Below are 8,561 nucleotides of genomic sequence, written 5' to 3' on the forward strand. Positions count from 1 at the left end.
GCCAATCGGAAGATCACGTGAGGCAGCGCGTGGGTGAAGCGCGGGTGCGATTCACAGCAGCTGCGGCAGACAGACCTCTACTCATGCAGCGCTTTGTTTCCATATATGGTACTAGTCGACACACTCGCCGCATGCCATCGGTGAACACGAGACGTTCATTTGAGGGATCGCCAACCGGTTGTGCGCAAGCGCGAGTAAGGGTGGGCGCGAGAGAGAAAATCTGGAGGCTTTGGGCCCGCTTCGGCCTCCGCGGCCCCGACCCACGGGCCGCCCTGCTTCCTGCTTTGATCCCCCCGCTACCCCTTGGGTGCCCTGGAGATCCTACGCCGCCTGCTTTACTGTAACCTCAGGTGCTCTCCAGAGGCTACCGTTTGCCGGTTGCATGTGCCCTCCTGGAGCAGTGCTTGTAAAAAATTCAATTTATCGTCGTGACGAAAAAAGCGACCCGCGATTTATGCAACACCAGTCGGAACCTTGCCCCTACAGACACAGTGATCACTAAATGGGGCGTCCGTGCCCACTTCCTCACCGCGCGGGCAGCCAGCGGCGGAGCGTAATCTATCGTCGCGACGAAAAAAGCGACCTGCGATTTATACAACACCAGTCGGAACCTTGCCCCTACAGATACAGTGATCACCAAATGGAGCGTCTGTGGCCACTGCCTCACCGCGTGGGCAGCCAGCAGCGGAATGTCAACACACTCGATCGCACTCCGCAATGCCGCCATGTCTAGGGGACAAACGCATACAACGCGCGCTAAGAAACCTCCTCCATAGTGTCTAGGCAGAGTCAAATATCCAAGAAGCAAAAGCCCCCAGATTTGCTCTCTCACGCCCGCTCTTACTCGCGCCTGCGCACAAACGGCTGGCGATCCCTGAAATTCGTTCGGGGAACAGACGACGTCGTGCTACTGTGGCGCCATGTCGTAGCAGGCGTTACCGCAAAACCCGTGCAGTGTGGCGCTACGTTTTCCTCCTCATCCTATCATTCTAGTCTCTTCGTTCGCTTTCCGCCTCATGCTGTCACAGTAGCCTCCTCCTCGGCTTTCCTTTTCGCGCCCTCTTCGCTATCGCCGCCTTTTATACCGCGCTGCGCTCAGCGTTCGCTCTTTCATCCTTCGCTGTGCTCGTTCGCTCAGTTACGCGGAAGGAGGCCGAGGGAAGCCGAGGCATGCCGACGCTCTACGCAGGAACGGGCGGCTAAGAGCTGGGCTTAAAATAACGGACCGACACTATAGCCATGGATTCTCTCTCTCTACGTGTGCCGTCGATGCTTCTCTCGTCTGTGACTTTCCGAGAGGTTGCGCCAGTGGTAATACAGACTCCCTGTAGGTGTTAGAAACGTATATACAATTTTCATGCTGAACACATGGTTTCCAACTCCCGTAGCTTCCTTTCGCCAGAGGAGCAACATTTCGCTGCATTTAATTACAATCCCTGCTCCTTCCCGTGTGCACTGCAGAGTTCCACATACAGATCAGTAGTCTTCTGTTCTGGGTTATTCGCCCTGTGTCGCTATGATTTTGTATATTACAAAGAGCTGCAGCCCGAAACACGTGCTTCCAGGCCACGTATATACCATTTTCATGCTGAACACATGGTTTCCAATTCCCGTAGCTTCCTTTCGCCAGAGGAGCAACATTTCGCTGCATTTAATTACAATCCCTGCTCCTTCCCGTGTGCACTGCGGAGTTCCACATACAGATCAGTAGTCTTCTGTTCTGGGTGATTCGCCCTGTGTCGCTATGATTTTGTATATTACAAAGAGCTGCAGCCCGAAACACGTGCTTCCAGGCCACTGCAGACAGCCTTTAATCTAGCACGCATTAGCGGTAAACTTGAAGCAAACTTCTGAACTTTTTTTGAGCACTCTTCGAAACTTAGCACCATTAGGTGATGAACCAGGAGAGAAAGGCGCCTCGCGTAAAATATAATCAGGGCGGCAGAAGCCGGTGTCGCGTAGCGCAGAAGTGCGCTTCAAAGGCGCGGAAACACGGCGCATCGCTTATTAAGCTCGATGTACTCGACGAATGGAAGAGTGGAGAGAAACAAAAAAAAAAGAAAGGAAGGCGCACTCTATGCTTGGAGAGCGCGCGCGAACTCACCCTCGACAAAATCATCGGGCGTCGAAATATCCAAAGGGGCCGCGCAAGCGTCGCTTCATCATCTCCCGAGCTGCCACCTTTCGCTCACGACTAACGCAGCCGCCGTGAATCCGCGCTTGATTCAAGCGCTCGTGCACCCCATTTGCTCCACGTGCTGACGCGCAAAATAAAGCCGAGCCACACCCCTTCGTCGAAAGCGCCTTTTTCAATCTTTCGAAACTCGGCGCGTTCCCAAAGTCTCTCTCTCTATGTATATATTTTTCGTGCCTTGAAAGGTGGAGAGCGCGTGCATCGCGCATTCCTTCGCACTTTCGCTGCTGCCGGTGCTGTGGAGTGCAGACACGGCGTCGACGCTCCGGGGGGTGTGGCGGAATGCGTTTCTAATTGGAAAGGATTAAAAATGCGGGTTCGGCAAGCGCGGTGACGCGATGTTTGACACAGGCTATGCGTTTCTTAATTCAAATGTACTGCTGGAAGAAAAGTTGACGGCAGCCGTTTCGGGCTGATCTTCCTTACGAGGTGTTCGTATCGAAATCACCGGTGCGAAAAGTAATTCCCTTACTAAATGTGCTCCTGTGGATCTGTACAGCTCAAGCATTTTGGGAGCTTGAAAAGACAGAATGAATCGATTGATACTGGCATTCCATAGTTACACCTTGAGAAGATAAAATGCTATAAGGTGGGGCTCAATATATTATTTCAAACCACATAAGTTTACATTACATTTGGGATAGCAAATGTTTCCGGATTCCACCTTCAATAGAAACGTGGCCATCGCGACTGGAATTTGGAGCTAGAACGAGATCAAGGTAGAAGAAATCAATAGTGGAATCAAGTTTGTCAGGCAAACATTTCAGGGAATTGTAGACACAACGCTGAGAAGCAGATGAGTGCTGAAGCGGAACATCCTAAGTTTATGCCTGAGAATTCTCATATACCATACACGCAGTATCGTGCGTAGAAATCAAATGGAGAGATAAAGATATGTCCAACGCGGCCTTTACGTTACATTGATCGGCTTGTAGGTAATTTGTGTTACCGTACTAAGGCACGAGAGCGCGAGGCATCTGAAGTAAAAGACGCTCTCCTAGGATGACTTGGTGCTAAAAACAATATAATCAGGAATAAAACGCTCTCCAGCTGACTCCGCAAAGTCCAAAATTTGCAAGTAGGGATCCACCAATGTCTGACGTGATGACCTTTGCGTTTCCAATGACAGATAGTTGGAAGCCCGAATTTCCTTTGCATGTCCTTTCCCTTACTCTCCATGTTACCACCGGTGTCGTGAGGTCAGTTGCTCCTGCCTATCGTGTGGCGAAGAAATAAAGTTCTTCCCAATCACCACCGCTTGGGATGGAAGAATACCCCCTCCAGATTGTGCAGATGGGAACATAACGCGGTAACCATAGTGATGTCGCACAACTACTGCTCTTAACATTTTGTGCGGGTTTTTTCTGTGGCCATAGACCCAGAAATTTTATTCATTGCCCATTCGGCCACCTGTCATACTTCACCGCAATATACCATCATCACTCGATAAACATAATCTAAACATATTGTGTTTCAAAATCTCGGCACAATTTCAACGACATCAAAGTTACCAATGATGAAGGGGTACTCGCGATGAATGTAACGCAACGCATTTACGGCACTTAGTCGCAACATTGAGCGCTGTAGCAGCGCATTGGTCGGGAACAAAACACTGCTATTCTGCCAACCTTCCGAATTACGATTTTTTGAAAATGTTTTCCTTTGGCTTGCGCTGGCGCTATGCGATGAAGTTTGACAGATGGCTGAAGGGGCAATTTCCACAATTGCTGGACACGGCATACTCTAAGCGCGATTGCATCCTTGCGCTTATTTAAGAGCCAACAGTAGGCAGTGATGCATAGCAGATCAAGATAGGACGCTATACGCATTGCGAAGTTGTTGAGAAGGTCGAAGTTCCTGTTGTAAAAGCCCTGTGGGGGGGGGTGAGGGCCCTGGTGCGGCTCCGTTAAAATACAGTGCCGCATCCTAGCAGGCACGCAATGTAGCTCCCGTTTTCAGCGCGGATTCGTAAGCATTCTTCCAATAGAAAGGGATCTCCGTTGTCTAGGATGTCCGTCAACGAATTTCTATCCCCATGCCGTAGTTGTGGTTGCATGTACATATAGTAAGGTGAACTTGCACAGGACTGCAGGAATTACCACAAAGTAAGACGCATTGGCATGAGCCAGGTGCTTGACTTCTTTAACAGCAGATCAGCTCAGAGATCGAGGAATCGCTGTACTCTGCTGTTTTTTTATAAGGCCTAAGACTAAGGCTGGCACTATCCTGTAAATAAAATAAATAAGATAAATAAATATTTATTGCGCAACAATGCACCAAGCAAGTTCCTGGAAGTATTGTTCAATCATATGAGATTGTGCTTTTTGGAAAGTCAATATAATAAAATTTACTCGCCGTCACGGCTCTGTGAAAGTGGATGTCCAGCGAAGCTGTTCCAAAAGCACTGCTACAACTGCTGAGGGGGTATTGACGGTTGAAACGTAAGCTGGTATGTGTCTCGTATGGGGGATTTCAGTCAACATATGCACTGTTTGCTTCACTTTGGAAAACGCCTGTAGCCTCTGCCTTACGGGAGTATTGTTAGGGTTGACGTCTGGCACCACGTGCAGAGAAGAATTTCAACCGACCATCTCACCCTGCCTCGTCGAAATGAAGCGTGACTTCCTAATTCGCCATGACCGTTTCGAGTGTATGTCTGTCTGCCGGAAGCCCCGCAGCGTACAGGCCTCTTTTGTGTGTGTATGTGTTTGTGGGTGTGCGAGTTTAGAGAGGCCCTTTCCTCGAATTGGACCTAGAGGAGAACTTCCACGAACCCGCAACGCGCAGAAGAGACGGACAGGCGTCTGCTATTCCAGGAGGCGTGACGACCTCCTCTCTGCAGCAAGCTCGGTATAACCAGAGGAGCGGGGCCCTCTTTCTGTGCCGGTCACGTGACGTCGACGGAAGCAAGCTCCCGCCCACGATTGTAGAGAGCCTATTTAAGGGGCTCCGAAATGTACTTTTAATCACTTCATGCTCTTCTCATTTTCTTTGATCTACCTTTGATTAAACCGTGCAAGTTTCGCACTAAAAATCGTCTCGCCCTTGCTTGGTCGCCATGGTCTACCGGATGCCTGCAGCCCGCCGACAACGCCACGCTACCCAATAAGTAACGTCGGTCGAGCTTCGATAGGCAGGCGCCGCTACTTCTCGGCAGCAGTACGATACGCTACCCTGGAGCACGCAACAGTACGACCCATTGCATTTTTACTGCTTAGGTGGTATGAGCCATTGCTGATGATAATAGGTGCTTGTATTGAGCTTGTTTATTATTCAAACGTGGGCTATTTTGTACTTTGTATCCATGATTCCAATTAATGTATGCACTGTTAGCTTCACTTTCCTGAGTGATTGTAGCCTCAGCATTACGAAGGGGATGAACCATTGTATTTCTGCTTGCTTAGGGGGTTATGAGCCATTGCTCATGATTATAATTTTTGTTCACAACTGGACACGAGAAATTTCAACCACCGAGAGGCTAACAGCTTTGCTGTAAAACTTTGAACGTGAATATGAATTTCTGTGAAAGAAGCGTTGTGTGAAAAGCGGGGGGATGCCAAAGAAAAAGTTGTTTTACCCTGGTGGCTTATGTTTGTTCTCCGAGTCATCTCAAGCAGAAGCTGTGGGTGCGCCCATGGCGATGCCAGTGCCTGAGTGTTAGCCCTACACCTTTGGTCCTCTTTCCGATTTGTGACTTTGATTGGCTCCCAATCGTTGCTTATCTTTGTTGCCTGCGTGAGCTCAGGGAGTGGTAGGGGACAAACGCGATGACGTGTTCTCGCAAAAAGCGCCATTATCTCGACAAACGTGAGCGAACGTTGCCCCGACTGGCGACACTGAATTTCATGCCAATCATAACACTAGACAGCCAGATCCCACATACGCTAAACCCATGTGAAGTCAGCAAAGTGGGTCTTGTCTTCAGAAGCCCACCGAACTTGACGTGCACGACGAAAGCGTAGGCCGTGCCGGAACATCCGGGATACCCCGCGAACGCGTGCGAATTGGTGCTCACTAGGCTGGCCGATATATAGTAGTAATACATTTTGCCGGACCCTCTATTTCTTCGATTCATGTTGACTTTTCCCATTCGCTTTCTTTTCCCTCTTTTTTAAAGGCACGTACGTTGACTTCGTCTTCTTTCGTGTAGACTGATTGACATTCCATTCTCTCTCTTGATCAAGAGGCCTGTTGGGGCCGATTCTGGAGATAGTGCAGTCTATGGTGCAATGTCGTGAATTTTCAACTATAGTATCGCTAAACACGCCCATAGCGAGAATTTTCCTGTTCTCTGACTGATGCTTGCTTCTTCTGTCGTTGATATTCTTCTTCTACACTTTTATATGGCGCTTTTCTTAAATGGGTAAAGATAGATAACCAGATACCCGACACTGCACACGCGCATGAAGTCAGAAAAGAAGGCCCTGTTTTGAAAACTTAAATTATAATTTTGAGCTGCAGAACAATACCCAGCAGCAAGCTAATTAAGTTTACTGGATGTCAAATATTTTTCATATTTACCCGTGCTCTTACACCAAACGCTCACAAGTGCATCACCTCACAGATACTATCCAGTTACCTGCCTCCTGTGACTGCTGTTTACCTTTGCTTCGCCAGAAGTGAGGACGGCTTACTTTTAAGCTTTGCGTGGCCTGCCAAGCTCCATTTCTTACTACTAAGTTTAGGTAGGGTACTGGCTTTATTCACTCGCGACTGTTCTCTAACCCAAGCCGTATCGCTTGTATCTTGACACTGCAGACAGATTTTCTGCTTCCACAGATCGCTTGGTTTAAGCATTCTTCGATACCCGCCACTGTTTTGGAACGATTTGTAATACCATGTGGAAGTAGTTATGTTAAATATGCTTTGTTATTCAAGTATATCAGACAAATGCATCGTTTACCCTTCAACCTAAACAAGAGAAAAAAAAGAACGTTTGGTAGAAATGTCAAATACATGTGATGCTATTTTAGTAAATTAATAATCAATTCAATGAATCGAAATAGAATTTAAAACTCAATTAACCTAACGAAAACGCACGTCAGCGGCGTAACTTTTATCTTTCGTGGTGCAGCTGCTAGGAGGTCTGAACAAGCACAGCGCTCGCTCACGTGCTTACGACCTGCTAGCACTCAGTACGAGGCACTTTTTTGCAAACTAAATTGGCCGCATTAATGGGGTTGGACGGTGCGGCACCACGAAGCAGCGGCGAGAGCCCGACCTCGGCGTTGCCAAGAGAGGTTGCGACCGGGCCAGTAATTACGGCTTGCGAAATTAAACCGCTGCCCAACCCCGGCCCTGCAATCGCTTTCCCTCTTCGCTCACCGCAACTTCCTCCGTGTTTTTTCCTCCTCCCCCTGCACTCCGTGTTCTGAGACCTGTGTCTGCACCTCTCCTCTTGAGCATGTCACGTACTTAAACCGCTTATATATTCACAGCGACGCTAAACAATCGCAAGGGCTCATTGGAACTCCGTGCAAGCGCGGGGCAAAAGGTCGTGGCTCTCAGCTTCCTGTTATCCCTTTCTGAATCCTTCATCTGCTCGGCTAAAAATGCATGAATGCTTCGTTTTAGTCAGCAACACTTTCATTTCTCTCATTTATTTTTTTGAATGTTTGCTTTGAACTGAGGTTAATTCTAGACGTCATGCTCTGTATCCCTTCACTCAAGCTGACGGCTTTTTCTTTTTTTTTCTTTGGGGCAATTCTCAGTCATGAAACCTTCTTGAAACCTCGTCGAAACTACTTGCACATTTATAAGAGAAAGTGCGGAAAGTGTGTGCGAGAGAGTGGAGAAGTTGGAGAAGAAGCAGCAGAAGGTGGAAAGGGTGGTTGGGGGCCCGTCGAGCGAGGGGTCTTGAATCTTTCATCGCCGCTATATATATACCGACGCGGCTTCCATTTCAGAACGCGCGCTCTCTCGCACGCAGCTCGTGTCACGGCCGAAAGCGCCGGGTCGTTTCGGCTAAACGCGCCGAGGCTTCTGGGCACGCGTGCGTGCAAGCTTCCGCTTTCGCGGAAATGCGTGGTGCAGCCTGATGAAACAGAATTTTCCACACTCCGCTTCGCTCGTCTCTTTATCCTTGCATCGTCCTAGCAAAAAAGCCTTACCCACGGCGCCTAACTCTCTGATCTCTCTCGGCTTTGCCCATCTGCTGCGAGCGTACCAGAGCCCGGGAGGAGCACGGGGACTGTTTGAGTTGTACGCGATGAAAAGCTGCACCCGGTGCAAATTAAGCGCGCTCGCAGGTGTAGACGAAGCTGAACGTCGCGTGGGTGAGCTGGTGTCTGGGGAGATGAGGCTTGAATGCGGAAGCGGGTGGGGCCAGAGGCGTCGTGAACGCTGCAGTTCCGGTTTTAATTAGCCC

General features: G+C 49.1%; 1 protein-coding gene across 1 annotated transcript in view; it reads right to left on the minus strand.

The window, feature by feature from the left end:
* Positions 1–8,561, minus strand: part of LOC126536806 (cell adhesion molecule Dscam1-like) — a 494,472-nt gene that overhangs the window by 143,446 nt on the left and 342,465 nt on the right. The window lies entirely within an intron of this gene.

The sequence above is a fragment of the Dermacentor andersoni genome, chromosome 4 (genome assembly GCF_023375885.2).
Source record: "Dermacentor andersoni chromosome 4, qqDerAnde1_hic_scaffold, whole genome shotgun sequence".
Lineage (NCBI taxonomy): Eukaryota > Metazoa > Arthropoda > Arachnida > Ixodida > Ixodidae > Dermacentor > Dermacentor andersoni.